A 16,528-nucleotide genomic window follows, 5' to 3' on the forward strand; every position below is an offset into this window, starting at 1 on the left:
AGGAAGGTTGTTTTGATTCTTCCTAGATGTTTCTTGATATATTTGTTGAAGGACTCAACTTTCCTAAGATAAAGGGGATAAAAAATTGGTTTACCTATAGGGGTAGTATTGATTGGGGTAAGGAGATTACTTTGAAGTTTAACTCTATATGAATATTAGAGGATAAAAATAAAAAGGAATAAACGAGACTAAACTAAACTAAAATTAAAAAAAGGAATTTAAAAAGTAAAAATGCAAAAGAAAACATAGGTATATGTATAAAAAAGTTCAGGTTAGAGGGTTATTACAGAATTTGATGTACTGTACAGCTCGCTGTGATGGCAAATAGGTTAAAAAAATTACCTATGTGTAAAAAAAAATAAATAAACCAGAATAGTGGGAATGAATGAAAAATAAAAGTTTTCCTATGAAGTAGTAGTTGTTCTCTTGTTTTCTATGAAGTTGTGGTTGTCCTCTTTCTCTCTCTCTCTCTCTCTCTCTCTCTCTCTTTTTTATTTCTTTTTATTTCTTGGTTTGTTTTCTGGTGGAGGGGCCTGCCACATGGGTTGTCAGTCAATGATGTTTCCTGAGTTAAGTCCTCCCACCCCTCTCAAGGAGGTGGGCTCTGAGGAAACTGGGTTTTTTTCAGGCTTTTATTCTCTGGCGGTTTTTATGTTTGTTCACTTCTTTTCTCTCACCTTGACAGCCTTTGATGGTTTTTGTAGTTTTAGAGGAAAACAAACCACACTCTGATCTCCCTCTCAGAGAGAAGCCTCAGTCTGGGTGCAGAGCCAAAATAAGTTCCCCCTTGGCTGCTGGCAGAGCAGGTTTAAAGTTGCAGACTCTGGGGATGTAGGTTCTCTTGCTTGTACCAAAAGCCAAGGCAGTGGCGGCTGTCTGGGAGCTCCTGACCATCAGAGAGGTTCGAAGCAGCGATTGCACACTGAGATTTTCCTGCTGGCCTGAGCTGGGAGTGCCTGGTCTTGCTGGGTCTAAGAGTGCCCGGCTTGTGTGCACTCAGGGGTGGCTATGGGTCGCGCACGCATCTCAGGCACTGAGAATGGGGAGAAGGTCCTAGAGCACCAGGCTGGGCTTTTGCGCACCTCTGTCAGGGGAGAGTTTGGGGCGCACAGCTTAGGCTTTGGAAACAATGGCGCGGGTCAAACAGCGCTGGCCAGGCCTTTGTGACTCTCTCAGGGGAGCATGAGGGACGTCCTCGCATATCTCAGGCTTTGTAGTAGGGCCTGCGTGTTCTGCCGAACTGCGTGGCTCCCATTCCCTCAAAGGAGCTAGAACCCACGCATTCTCGGGCATGCTGGCGGCTTAGGGACCAAGACCTGGTTTCTCCACCCCACTCTCTCTGCCTCAGTGCTGGGGAGGCTGTCCTGGGACCGGGGACATAAGCCCCTGTCCCTAGCAGCCCCAATTCCCGCAATTTCCCCCTGTGATCCTTTGCTCTTTTGGAGTGCTTTCAACCAGTCTCCAAATTAATGTTGGTCCCCACAGGCAGGGCACTCTCACTTGTATTTGGGTATTACTTTCCAACTAGTCGCCTCTGCTGGCTCCCTCCCCCTTTTGTTTATCTTCCAATATCAGTCCACCCTTCCCACTCTGCTTTACCTGCTAATGGGCATCTTCTGCCCCTGTAGAGATCCAGACGTGTATAATTCTGATCTCAGGCTGATTTCATGGGTGAATGGAGTTCTTTGGTAGGTAATCAGCTCACTTTGGGGTACCAGCTGAAAAGGTGCCTCCTCCTACTCCCCTGTCTTCTTGCCCCCCCTCAATGAGTGGTTTTCTTATACACTAACAAAGAAAATACAGAAAGGGAAATTAGAGAATTGATTCATTTATTATAGCATCAAGAACCATAAGATACCTGGGAATAAGCCTAAGCAACGAGGTAAAGGATCTGTACTCGAGGAACTAAGAACACTCATGAAAGAAATTAAAGAAGACACAAGAAGATGGAAGACCATTTCATGCTCTTGGATTGGAAGAATAACATGTTTAAAATGTCTATACTTCCTAGAGCAATCTATACTTTTAATGCCATTCTGATCAAAATTTCACTGGTATTCTTCCAAAAGCTGGAGCAAATAATCCAAAAATTTTTATGGAACCAGAAGAGACCCTGAATCGCTAAGGAAATGTTGAAAAAGGAAAATAAAACGGGGGGCATCACGTTACCTTATTTCAAACTTTACTCCAAAGCTGTGATCACCAAGACAGCATGGTACTCACATAAAAACAGACACATAGACCAGTGGAACAGAGTAGAGAGGCCAGATATGGACCCTCAAATCTATGGTCAAATAATCTTTGGCAAAACAGGGAAAGTATACAGTGGAAAAAAGATAGTCTCTTCAATAAATGGTGTGGGAAAACTGGGCAGCTATATGTAGAATAATGAACCTCGACCATTCCCTTACACCATACTCAAAGATAAATTCAAAATGGATAAAAGACCTCAACATGAGACAGGAATCCATCAAAATCCTAGATGAGAATATAGGCAGTAATCTCTTTGATATCAACTACAGCAACTTCTTTCCAGATATGTCTCCAAAGGCAAAGGAAAGAAAATCAAAAATAAACTTTTGGGACTTTATCAAGATCAAATCTTCTGCTAGGAAAGGAAACAGTCAAGAAAACAAAGAGGCAACCCACAGAATGGGAGAATATATTTTCAAATGACAGTACAGACAAAAGGTTGATATCCAGGATCTATAATGAACTCCTCATACTCAATACACTCAAAACAGACAATCATATATAAAAAAATGGGCAGAAGATATGAACTTCTCCAATGAAGACATACAAATGGCTATCAGACACATGAAAAAAATGTTGATCATCACTAGCTCTCAGGGAGATTCAAATTAAAACCACATTGAGATACCAACTTACACCAGTTAGGCCAAAATTAGTAAGACAGGAAACAACATGTGTTGGAGGGGATGTAGAGAAAGGGGATCCCTCTTTCACTGTTGGTGGGAATGCAAATTGGTGCATCCTCTTTGGAGAACAGTGTAGAGATTCCTCAAGTAGTTAAACATAGAACTTCCCTATGACCCTGCAATTGCACTCCTGGGTATTGACCCCAAAGATACGCATGTACTGAAAAGAAGGGCCATCTGTATCCCAATGTTTATAGCAGCAATTGTCACGGTCGCCAGACTTTGTAAAGAACCAAGATGCCCTTCAACAGACAAATGGATAAGGAAGATGTGGTCCGTATACACTATGGAGTATTATGCCTCCATCAGAAAGGATGAACACCCAACTTTTGTAGCAACATGGACGGGACTGGAAGAGATTATGCTGAGAATAAATCAAGCAGGAGAGTCAATAATCATATGGTTTCACTTATTTGTGGAGCATAACAAATAGCATGGAGGACATGGGCGGTTATAGAGGAGAAGGGAGTTGTGGGAAATTGGAAGGGGAGTTGAACCATGAGAGCTTATGTACTCTGAAAAACAATCTGAGTGGTTTGAAGTGGTGAGTGAGGGGTAGGAGGTTGGGGGACCCAGGTGGTGGTTATTAAAGAGGACAGAGACTGCATGTAACACTGGTATGGTGCAAAATTTATGAGTACTGTTATGCTGAAAATAAATAAAAAATAAATTAATCAATAAAAAAAAAAAAAAAAAGGTCTCCAAAGGCAAAGGAAAGAAAATAAAAAATAAACCTTTGGGACTTCATCAAGATCAAATGCTTCTGCACAACAAAGGAAACAGTCAAGAAAACAAAGAAGCAACCAACAGGATTGGAGAAGATATTTGCAAATGACAGTACAAAAAAATAGGTTGATATCCAGGTCTATAAAGAACTCCTCAAACTCAACACACACAAAACAGACAATCATATCAAAAAAAATTGGAAGAAGTTATGAACAGACACTTCTCCAATGGAGACATACAAATGGCTATCAGACACATGAAACAATGTTCATCTTCACTAGCCCTCGGAGAGATTCAAATTAAAACCACATTGAGTTACCTCCTTACACCAGTTAGAATGGACAAAATTAGCAAGACAGGAAACAACATGTGTTGGAGAGGATGTGGAGAAAGGGGATCCCCCTTCCACTGTTGATGGGAATGCAAGTTGGTGCAACCTCTTTGGAGAACAGTGTGGAGATTCCTCAAGAAATTACAAATAGAACTTCCCTATGACCCTGCTATTGCACTACTGGATATTTACCCCAAAGATACACATGTACTGAAAAGAAGGGCCATCTGTAGCCCAATGTTTATAGAAGCAATGGTCACGGTCGCCAAACTATGGAAAGAACCAAGATGCCCTTCAACGGACGAATGGATAATGAAGACATACACACTATGGAGAAATATGCCTTCATCAGAAAGGATGAATACCCAACGTTTGTAGCAACACGGATGGGACTGGAAGAGATTATGCTGAATGAAATCAGTCAAGCAGAGAGAGTCAATTATCATATGGTTTCACTTATTTGTGGAGCATAACAAATAGTATGGAGGACATGGGGAGTTAGAGAGGAGAAGGAGTTGGGGGAAATTGGAAGGGGAGGTGAATCATGAGAGACTCCCAACCTCCCACCCCCCACCATTTAAAACCCCTCAGATTGTTTTTCAGAGTACATAGGCTCTCACCTATGACCAGGGTTCTCCTCCATTTAACTTATACACTAGCTTACATAATCAAATATATTATCTCTATTATTTTGGCCAAACTGTTATCTGTTACATTATTTTGAAAAATGAATTATTTTACCCTCACTTATACACTTTTAATATGTTCTAATACTCTTTCTTTGTGTGGATCTATATCAGACATGTATCATTTTGCCTCTTTCTAAAAACAAAACAAGACAAAACTTTTTAAAATAAATCCCCGGGGTAGTTCTACTGAGAACTACTTTCAATTTTTGAGAAAATACTTCTCCTTTACTTTTGAAGAATTTCACATGGCACAAAATTGTAGGCTGGTGGTACTTCCTTCTTGCTTGTATGGTTTCTGAGAAGATGAATGTAATTCCTATCTTACTTCTCTTTAGGTAATTCTGTCCTCTGGCTTCTTTCAAGAAATTTTATCTTTAAAATTTTGCAGTTGAATAAAATGGGCCTAGAAGTAGGTGCAGAACACTTTGGGATTTTTGGTCTTGTGTCTAGAGGGGACACAAATTAATGGGGGGAAGGTGCACAAGTTACATCATAATTGTTTCAAATATTTCTTGTGTTCCCCCCCTTTTCTGGTATTCCCTTTATACCTATGTTATACCTTTTGTACATGTCCGACGTTTAGGATATTATATTCTTTTTCTTTCTTTCCTTTTCTTTTCTATTTTCACCTTGGTTTTCAATTTGGGTGTTTCTATCATCAATGCTCAACCTCAGATATTCTTCCCAATCATGTACACTAATGAATCCACCACAGTCATTCTTTATTTTGTCTGTAATAATTTTGACTTGTAGAATTTTTTCTTAGAATTTTAATCTGTTACATTATCCAACTGTTCTCACCTTTTCTTGGCTTTTACCATAATGATCTTAGCATATTATATACATGTTTTTAAATTCCCTGGTCTTGATAATATCAACATTACAGTCATATTAGTTGTGCTTTCCATCTTTTCAAACTGTGCTTTTTGCCTTTTGGCATGTCTTCTAAGTTTTTGTTGAAAGGTGTACGTGATATATTAGCTAAAGCTGCTGTGACTAGTATTTTAAGTCATTTGGTGGTAAAGTCTGTGGGAGGACAACAATTTAATAGTTCTATGATGAAAACTCAATCCTTTGGTGAGCTTATTCCCCTACATTGTTTATTTTGACAATGCCTCTCATTCATCATCCTCTTCCCTGTTTCTTTTCAAGGATAACATGGTTACAGGTGGTTGGAGTTGAACCAATACCCATTCTTGGTATTGCTTAGGCTCTGATTAAATTCCACCATATTGGAGGAGTCAAGATGGCGGAGAAGTAGCAAGCTGAGACTGCTTCAGCTAGCCGGAGATCAGCTAGATAGCTTATCTAAAGATTGCAAACACCTGAAAATCCATCGGCAGATCGAAGAGAAGAAGAACAGCAATTCTGGAAACAGAAAAACAACCACTTTCTGAAAGGTAGGATCGGCGGAGAAGTGAATCCAAAGCGACGGGAAGATAGACCCTGGGGGGAGGGGCCGGCTCCCGGCAAGCGGCGGAGCAACCGCGCACAAAATCAGGACTTTTAAAAGTCTGTTCCGCTGAGGGACATCACTCCAGAGGCTAAACCGGGGCGAAACCCACGCGGGGTCAGCGTGGCCTCAGGTCCCGCAGGGTCACAGAAGGATCGGGGGTGTCTGAGTGTCGCAGAGCTTGCGGGTATTGGAACGGGAAAGCCAGCTACAGAGACAGAGCCGACAGTAAGCTCGCAGCTCGGTGTTACCTTGAACCGGTCGCAGGCTCGGTGAGCTCGGAGCGCGGCCGGAGGTCAGGCAGACGGGAGTAACTGGGCGCTGTTCTCTGAGGGCGCACTGAGGAGTGGGGCCCTGGGCTCTCGGCTCCTCCGGGCCGGAGACCAGGAGGCCGCCATTTGTATTCCCGTCCTCCGGAACTCTACGGAAAGCGCTCAGGTAACAAAAGCTCCTGAAAGCAAACCCGAGCGGATTACTCACCCCGGCCCCGGGTAAGGGCGGTGTAATTCCGCCTGGGGCAAAGACACTTGAGAATCACTACACCAGGCCCCTCCCCCAGAAGATCAACAAGAAATCCAGCCAAGACCAAGTTCACCTACCAAGGAGTGCGGTTTCAATACCAAGGAGAGCAGCAGAATTCCAGAGGAGGAGAAAGCCAAACACAGAACTCATGGCTTTTTTCCTGGGATTTTTTTTAGTCTTGCAGTTAATTTGATTTTTTCTTTTTCATTTTTTTTTTTTCTCGCCTTCGGGTAAAATTTTTTGTAACTGTTACCTTTTTCTTTTTTAACGATTTTATACTAGTTTATCTAATATATATATTTTTTCTTTTTTACATTTTTCTTAGGTGTATTCTTTTTTAAAAAATTCTTTTCTTTTCTTTTTTTTTTTCTTTTCTTTTTTTTTTTCTTTCTTCCTTTTTGAACCTCTTTTTATCCCCTTTCTCCCCACTCACGATTTTGGATCTCTTCTAATTTGGCTAAAGTATATTTTCCTGGGGTTGTTGCCACCCTTTTAGTATTTTACTTGCCCCTTCATTTACTCTTATCTGGACAAAATGACAAGACGTAAAAATTCAACACAAAAAAAAGAACAAGAGGCAGTACCAAAGGCTAGGGACCTAATCAATACAGACATCGGTAATATGTCAGATCTAGAGTTCAGAATGACAATTCTCAAGGTTCTAGCCGGGCTCGAAAAAGGCATGGAAGATATTAGAGAAACCCTCTCGAGAGATATAAAAGCCCTTTCTGGAGAAATAAAAGAACTAAAATCTAACCAAGGTGAAATAAAAAAAGCTATTAATGAGGTGCAATCAAAAATGGAGGCTCTAACTGCTAGGATAAATGAGGCAGAAGAAAGAATTAGTGATATAGAAGACCAAATGACAGAGAATAAAGAAGCTGAGCAAAAGAGGGACAAACAGCTACTGGACCACGAGGGGAGAATTCGAGAGATAAGTGACACCATAAGACGAAACAACATTAGAATAATTGGGATTCCAGAAGAAGAAGAAAGTGAGAGGGGAGCAGAAGGTATACTGGAGAGAATTATTGGGGAGAATTTCCCCAATATGGCAAAGGAAACGAGCATCAAAATTCAGGAGGCTCAGAGAATGCCCCTCAAAATCAATAAGAATAGGCCCACACCCCATCACCTAATAGTAAAATTTACAAGTCTCAATGACAAAGAGAAAATCCTGAAAGCAGCCCGGGAAAAGAAGTCTGTAACATACAATGGTAAAAATATTAGATTGGTAGCTGACTTATCCACAGAGACCTGGCAGGCCAGAAAGAGCTGGTATGATATTTTCAGAGCACTAAACGAGAAAAACATGCAGCCAAGAATACTATATCCAGCTAGGCTATCATTGAAAATAGAAGGAGAGATTAAAAGCTTCCAGGACAAACAACAACTGAAAGAATTTGCAAATACCAAACCAGCTCTACAGGAAATATTGAAAGGGGTCCTCTAAGCAAAGAGAGAGCCTACAAGTGGTAGATCAGAAAGGAACAGAGACCATATACAGTAACAGTCACCTTACAGGCAATACAATGGCACTAAATTAATATCTCTCAATAGTTACCCTGAATGTGAATGGGCTAAATGCCCCTGTCAAAAGACACAGGGTATCAGAATGGATAAAAAAACAAAACCCATCTATATGTTGCCTCCAAGAAACACATTTTAAGCCTGAAGACACCTCCAGATTTAAAGTGAGTGGATGGAAAAGAATTTACCATGCTAATGGACATCAGAAGAAAGCAGGAGTGGCAATCCTTATATCAGATCAATTAGATTTTAAGCCAAAGACTATAATAAGAGATGAGGAAGGACACTATATCATACTCAAAGGGTCTGTCCAACAAGAAGATTTAACAATTTTAAATATCTATGCCCCCAATGTGGGAGCAGCCAACTATATAAACCAATTAATAACAAAATCAAAGAAACACATCAACAATAATACAATAATAGTAGGGGACTTTAACACTCCCCTCACTGAAATGGACAGGTCATCCAAGCAAAAGATCAGCAAGGAAATAAAGGCCTTAAACGACACACTGGACCAGATGGACATCACAGATATATTCAGAATATTTCATCCCAAAGCAACAGAATACACATTCTTCTCTAGTGCACATGTAACATTATCCAGAATAGATCACATCCTCGGTCCTAAATCAGGACTCAACCGGTATCAAAAGATTGGGATCATTCCCTGCATATTTTCAGACCACAATGCTCTAAAGCTAGAACTCAACCACAAAAGGAAGTTTGGAAAGAACCCAAATACATGGAGACTAAACAGTATCCTTCTAAAGAATGAATGGGTCAACCGGGAAATTAAAGAAGAATTGAAAAAAATCATGGAAACAAATGATAATGAAAATACAACGGTTCAAAATCTGTGGGACACAACAAAGGCAGTCCTGAGAGGAAAATATATAGCGGTACAAGCCTTTCTCAAGAAAGAAGAAAGGTCTCAGGTACACAACCTAACCCTACACCTAAAGGAGCTGGAGAAAGAACAAGAAAGAAACCCTAAGCCCAGCAGGAGAAGAGAAATCATAAAGATCAGAGCAGAAATCAATGAAATAGAAACCAAAAAAACAATAGAACAAATCAACGAAACTAGGAGCTGGTTCTTTGAAAGAATTAATAAAATTGATAAACCCCTGGCCCGACTTATCAAAAAGAAAAGAGAAAGGACCCAAATAAATAAAATCATGAATGAAAGAGGAGAGATCACAACTAACACCAAAGAAATACAAACTATTATAAGAACATACTATGAGCAACTCTACGGCAATAAATTTGACAATCTGGAAGAAATGGATGCATTCCTAGAAACATATAAACTACCACAACTGAGCCAGGAAGAAATAGAAAGCCTGAACAGACCCATAACCAGTAAGGAGATTGAAACAGTCATTAAAAATCTCCAAACAAACAAAAGCCCAGGGCCAGACGGCTTCCCGGGGGAATTCTACCAAACATTTAAAGAAGAACTAATTCCTATTCTCCTGAAACTGTTCCAAAAAATAGAAATGGAAGGAAAACTTCCAAACTCATTTTATGAGGCCAGCATCACCTTGATCCCAAAACCAGACAAGGATCCCACCAAAAAAGAGAGCTATAGACCGATATCCTTGATGAACACAGATGCGAAAATACTCAACAAAATACTAGCCAATAGGATTCAACAGTACATTAAAAGGATTATTCACCACGACCAAGTGGGATTTATTCCAGGCCTGCAAGGTTGGTTCAACATCCGCAAATCAGTCAATGTGATACAACACATCAATAAAAGAAAGAACAAGAACCATATGATACTCTCAATAGATGCTGAAAAAGCATTTGACAAAGTACAACATCCCTTCCTGATCAAAACTCTTCAAAGTGTAGGGATAGAGGGCACATACCTCAAAATCATCAAAGCCATCTATGAAAAACCCACCGCAAATATCATTCTCAATGGAGAAAAACTGAAAGCTTTTCCGCTAAGGTCAGGAACACGGCAGGGATGTCCATTATCACCACTGCTATTCAACATCGTACTAGAGGTCCTAGCCTCAGCAATCAGACAACAAAAGGAAATTAAAGGCATCCAAATCGGCAAAGAAGAAGTCAAATTATCACTCTTCGCAGATGATATGATACTATATGTGGAAAACCCAAAAGACTCCACTCCAAAACTGCTAGAACTTATACAGGAATTCAGTAAAGTGTCAGGATATAAAATCAATGCACAGAAATCAGTTGCATTTCTCTACACCAACAGCAAGACAGAAGAAAGAGATATTAAGGAGTCAATCCCATTTACAATTGCATCCAAAACCATAAGATACCTAGGAATAAACCTAACCAAAGAGACACAGAATCTATACTCAGAAAACTATAAAGTACTCATGAAAGAAATTGAGGAAGACACAAAGAAATGGAAAAATGTTCCATGCTCCTGGATTGGAAGAATAAATATTGTGAAAATGTCTATGCTACCTAAAGCAATCTACACATTTAATGCAATTCCTATCAAAGTACCATCCATCTTTTTCAAAGAAATGGAACAAATAATGCTAAAATTTATATGGAACCAGAAAAGACCTCGAATAGCCAAAGGGATATTGAAAAAGAAAGCCAACGTTGGTGGCATCACAATTCCGGACTTCAGGCTCTATTACAAAGCTGTCATCATCAAGACAGCATGATACTGGCACAAAAACAGACACATAGATCAATGGAACAGAATAGAGAGCCCAGAAATAGACCCTCAAATCTATGGTCAACTAATCTTCGACAAAGCAGGAAAGAATGTCCAATGGAAAAAAGACAGCCTTTTCAATAAATGGTGCTGGGAAAATTGGACAACCACATGCAGAAAAATGAAATTGGACCATTCCCTTACACCACACACAAAAATAGACTCAAAATGGATGAAGGACCTCAATGTACGAAAGGAATCCATCAAAATCCTTGAGGAGAACACGGGCAGCAACCTCTTCGACCTCTGCCGCAGCAACATCTTCCTAGGAACAACGCAAAAGGCAAGGGAAGCAAGGGAAAAAATGAACTACTGGGATTTCATCAAGATCAAAAGCTTTTGCACAGCAAAGGAAACAGTTAACAAAATCAAAAGACAACTGACAGAATGGGAGAAGATATTTGCAAACGACATATCAGATAAAGGACTAGTGTCCAGAATCTATAAAGAACTTAACAAACTCAACACCCAAAGAACAAATAATCCAATCAAGAAATGGGCAGAGGACATGAACAGACATTTCTGCAAAGAAGACATCCAGATGGCGAACAGACACATGAAAAAGTGCTCCATATCACTCGGCATCAGGGAAATACAAATCAAAACCACAATGAGATATCACCTCACACCAGTCAGAATGGCTAAAATCAACAAGTCAGGAAATGACAGATGCTGGCGAGGATGCGGAGAAAGGGGAACCCTCCTACACTGTTGGTGGGAATGCAAGCTGGTGCAGCCACTCTGGAAAACAGCATGGAGGTTCCTCAAAATGTTGAAAATAGAACTGCCCTATGACCCAGCAATTGCACTATTGGGTATTTACCCTAAAGATACAAATGTAGTGATCCAAAGGGGCACATGCACCCGAATGTTTATAGCAGCAATGTCCACAATAGCCAAACTATGGAAAGAACCTAGATGTCCATCAACAGATGAATGGATCAAGAAGATGTGGTATATATACACAATGGAATACTATGCAGCCATCAAAAGAAATGAAATCTTGCCATTTGCAACAACATGGATGGAACTAGAGCGTATCATGCTTAGCGAAATAAGTCAAGCAGAGAAAGACAACTATCATATGATCTCCCTGATATGAGGAAGTGGTGATACAACATGGAGGCTTAAGTGGGTAGAAGAAGAATAAATGAAACAAGATGGGATTGGGAGGGAGACAAACCATAAGTGACTCTTAATCTCACAAAACAAACTGAGGGTTGCCGAGGGGGAGGGGGTTTGGGAGAAGGGGGTGGGATTATGGACATTGGGGAGGGTATGTGATTTGGTGAGTGCTGTGAAGTGTGTAAACCTGGTGATTCACAGACCTGTACCCCTGGGGATAAAAATATATGTTTATAAAAAATAAAAAATTAAAAAAAAATCCATAGACAAAAAAAAAACAAAAAAACAAAAAACTGAGTAAAGTCCATAATGTCTCTCTAGCTCTTGCTGCTTCTCTGACCTTGATTGGGTTTATATTTCTCCAAGTCTCATTTTTTTTTTCCTTTCTGCATGCAAATATACATCTGTAACTCATAAAAAAAAAATCCCACCATATTAAACTCCAGCAAAACATTTTCTTCTGAAGTCTCATTCAGCCCCCACCTCTTCCTCCAAAACCCTCAGTTACTTCCTTATGGCCCAAGTGTTCAGGCTAAGTTTTACAAATATATGGTAATGGTTGTTTTCACACTAACAACAACAGAGTTGAGCAGATGTGACAGAGAGCATTCATATGCCCTGTAAAGGATAACAGACATTTACAACCTGACCATGTAGAGACAAAACTATGTTGACCCCGACCAAACTTTTACTGATATTTCAGGAAATGATTATGTGGAAGGGATTAGAAATGAGAGAAAATTACTTCTGCATCTTCACATATTGTTATCTAATGTGAATAAACATGATTTTGACCCTTTAGTGGCATTTAATTTTACTATAATGCATCATATGATAGCATAAAAATCTCTGACACAAGGCTGTAGAGACTGGTGGAATAACTCAATTTTATATACATACAAAAGGATGTATATATTTAAATACCATACATTTTTGTTTTTGGCAAGTTATTGAGGAAATAAATTCATAAATGTTTTTAAATAATAAAACTAAAGCCTTCCAAACTGCTCAGTTTATTCAAAATCTACATCATAATCATTTCTAAAAATACTTTTTGTATATAAAATATGCTAAATATTTTATCTATGTAATACACTCTTAAACATTTTTCACACTAGAAAGGATACTTGACAAATGTCTCCACATCACAGGTAGATCTTTGCTTATAAAGTTGAAACCTGCGTTAAAACCGGATATGCTCTCTAAAAGAAAAACACAGTATTATTCACACCACATAAACAATGCCATTATAAATTTTGTCAATATTGAGTCAGACTTTCAAAAATATCAAATACTGTGCTAGTCTACTAGATTAGCTACCATAACGATTCCCAAACATACACAATCTGGCAATATTTAAAACCGGTACATTTATATTTAAAAACAAATGATTATTCTAGAAGATGTAATGTACTCTGGTGTGTACTATTTTCAAGTAGGAGTAAAAAAACTGATGGTATACCAATTATGACTACCAAATACAGAGAGTGACTTTTAAAATATACCAGAATTTGCATCAGATAATTTCTATTCTTTCAACGTAGCATAACCTTAAAATCACATTTACTCTAATTACATGCCATGGAACACCTCTCTGGCCCTAGTTATTTTCTGCATTCTTTAAACAGAATTCAGATGAGAGTATTATTAAAGTCTCTTCTACTTTGGACTCCATAATCTGTGTTGTTCAAACATTTAAAACTTCTCTCAGTTATGTAGAATCCATAATATGCATTTCTCAATTATTCTAATTGGTGACCTTTTCAACAGTGCAGTATTTAATACAGATACTACTTAATAGAGTCACAGTGTCAAATAACCAATATAGAGTATAACGTAGGTTGTATGTATGCATAGAATAACTTGTTGAAAATAGAACTGCCCTATGACCCAGCAATTGCACTACTGGGTATTTACCCTAAAGATACAAACGTAGTGATCCAAAGAGGCACGTGCACCCGAAAGTTTATAGCAGCAATGTCCACAATAGCCAAACTATGGAAAGAACCTAGATGTCCATCAACAGATGAATGGATCAAGAAGATGTGGTATATATACACAATGGCATACTATGCAGCCATCAAAAGAAATGAAACCTTGCCATTTGCGATAACATGGATGGAACTAGTGCGTATCATGCTTAGCGAAATAAGTCAAGCAGAGAAAGACAACTATCATATGATCTCCCTGATATGAGGAAGTGGTGATGCAACATGGGGGCTTAAGTGGGTAGGAGAAGAATCAATGAAACAAGATGGGATTGGGAGGGAGACAAACCATAAGTGACTCTTAATCTCACAAAACAAACTGAGGGTTGCTGGGGGGAGGGGGTTTGGGAGAAGGGGGTGGGATTATGGACATTGGGGAGGGTATGTGCTTTGGTGAGTGCTGTGAAGTGTGTAAACCTGGTGATTCACAGACCTGTACCCCTGGGGATAAAAATATATGTTTTAAAAAAATAAAAAATTATAATAAAATTTAAAAAAAGTAACATAACAATTTAATTGTTTATCAAGTGATGGATGGAAAAAATATTGCTTATGTGTATAATGTAATGTTATTTAGCTATAAAAAGAAACAATTATCTATGTTAAAATAGGAGTGAACCTTGAAAACATGCTGAGAAGCTGAACACAGAGGATTAAATATTATATAATTTATTCCATATGACTAACCCAAGATATGCAAATCTGAGAGAGATGAAGTCATTAGTAATTGAGAGGGACCCAGGAAATACAGAAAAATACAGGATGATTGGTTAATGATTGTAAGTCTTCTTTTTGAATTGTACATGTTAAATTGGTGAATTGTACACACACACACACACACACACACACACACACACACAGAGTATTTCAATGAAGCTCTTATTAAAAAGCAACACAGAAAATCTTACACGACTAAATGAATCAGATTATATGATCTTCATGCATATGGAACAATTGTATACTTAAGGCAGTCATGCTGTCACATTTATAGTTATACAAACACAGTTTAGAAATTATGTTTGAATAAAATTTATGTGTCATGCATAAATTATTTTGTGGTCCATTTCTTTAATCTTGTTTATTCCTGTTCTATAACCAATTCTGCTCATTGTAGATCCTGGATATCAACCTTTTGTCTGTACTGTCATTTTCATATATCTTCTCCCATTCCGTGGGTTGCCTCTTGACTGTTAGCTTTGCTGTGCAGAAGCTTTTGATTTTGTTGATGTCCCAAAAGTTCATCTTCGCTTTTGTTTCCTTTGCATTTGGAGACATATCCTGAAAGAAGTTGCTGTGGCTGATATCGAAGAGATTACTGCCTATGTTCTCCTCTAGGATTCTGATGGATTCCTGTCTCACATTCAGGTCTTTTATCCATTTTGACTTTATCTTTCTGTACCCCAATGTTTATAGCAGCAATGGCCACAGTCACCAAACTCTAGAAAGAACCATGATGCCCTTCAATGGACAAATGGATAAGGAAGATGTGGTCCATATACCCTATGGAGTATTATGCCTCCATCAGAAAGGACGAATACCCAACATTTGTAACAACATGGATGCAACTGGACGAGATTATGCTGAGTGAAATAAGTCAAGCAGAGAGAGTCAATTATCATATGGTTTCACTTATTTGTGGAGCATAACAAATAGTATGGAGGACATGGGGAGTTAGAGAGGAGAAGGGAGTTGGGGGGAAATACCCAATAGTGTGATTGCAGGGTCATAGGGAAGGGGTATTTAATTTCTTAGTGCATCTCTACACAATTTTCCAAAGTGGATGCACCAGCTTTCATTCCCACCAACAGGAAAATAGGGCTTCCTTTGCCCCACATCCTTTCCAACACATGCTGCTTACTGTCTTTTTTCTTAAATTTTATATATATTTTAAATTTCTTTTCAGCTTTCCACAATTCATTGTTTATGCACCACACCCATGCTCCATGCAAGACATGCCATCTATAATACCAAACACCATGCAAACACCACCTCCCACCCCCCGCCCCTTCAAAACCCTCAGATTCTTTTTCAGAGGCCATAGTCTCTCATGGTTCATCTCCCCCCTCCAATTTCCCCCAACTCGCTTCTCTTTTCCATCTCCCCATGTCCTCCATGTTATTCCTTATGCATCACAAATAAGCAAAACCATATGATAATTGACTCTTTCTGCATAATATCTTCCAGTCCTGTCCATGTTGATACAAAAATTGGGTATTTTCCCTTTCTGATGGAAGCATAAGACTCCATAACATATATGGACCAAATCTTCCTTATCCCTTTGTCCACTGAATAGCATCTTCTCCCATTCCGTGGGTTGCCTCCTTGTTTTGTTGACTGTTTCCTTTGATGTGCAGAAGCTTTTGCTCTTGATGAATTCCCAAAACTTCATTTTCACTTTTGTGAAATGTGAAAATCTCCTTTGTGAAAACTCCTTTGCCTTTGGAGACACATCCAGAGAAGTTGCTGTGACCAATGTCGAAGAGGTTACTGCCTAAGTTCTCTAGGATTC

Source organism: Mustela lutreola, chromosome Y (genome assembly GCF_030435805.1).
Source record: "Mustela lutreola isolate mMusLut2 chromosome Y, mMusLut2.pri, whole genome shotgun sequence".
NCBI classification, from domain to species: Eukaryota; Metazoa; Chordata; class Mammalia; order Carnivora; family Mustelidae; genus Mustela; species Mustela lutreola.